General features: G+C 34.7%; 1 long non-coding RNA gene across 1 annotated transcript; it reads right to left on the reverse strand.

The window, feature by feature from the left end:
- Positions 1-5: 5 nt before the first annotated feature.
- Positions 6-247, reverse strand: LOC105460781. The gene is made up of 2 exons (XR_975874.1): positions 157-247; positions 6-80 (listed from the first exon to the last, which is right to left on the reverse strand). It is a non-coding gene; the product is annotated as an uncharacterized LOC105460781 (long non-coding RNA).
- Positions 248-311: the final 64 nt, after the last annotated feature.

The following is a 311-nucleotide window of genomic DNA, read 5'->3' on the forward strand; positions in this document are numbered from 1 at the left end:
TTTTATTGTGTTCATTAATATTTCTACGATGGATGGCGCATTTAAGACATGGACTTCCTTTAGACGAAATGGTGCTGCCTCTTGGATAAAGTAAAGATATTTTTTTAATGCCAATGGACTCATTCGTGTAATATGACCAAAGGATAATTTACTAACGTCGAAGATAAAGACGTAACCGTTCGTAATACCATCTATGAAAATATTTACGTCAGTTAACATGAAGCCATATCTGAGAACGGTATTAAAGTCAAAGAGAGAAGAATCGGGTTCTAGTATTGTCCCATATGATATTTTATAGCCATCCTTCGTTG

Source organism: Wasmannia auropunctata, unplaced genomic scaffold (assembly GCF_000956235.1).
Source record: "Wasmannia auropunctata unplaced genomic scaffold, wasmannia.A_1.0 LD315854.1, whole genome shotgun sequence".
NCBI lineage: Eukaryota > Metazoa > Arthropoda > Insecta > Hymenoptera > Formicidae > Wasmannia > Wasmannia auropunctata.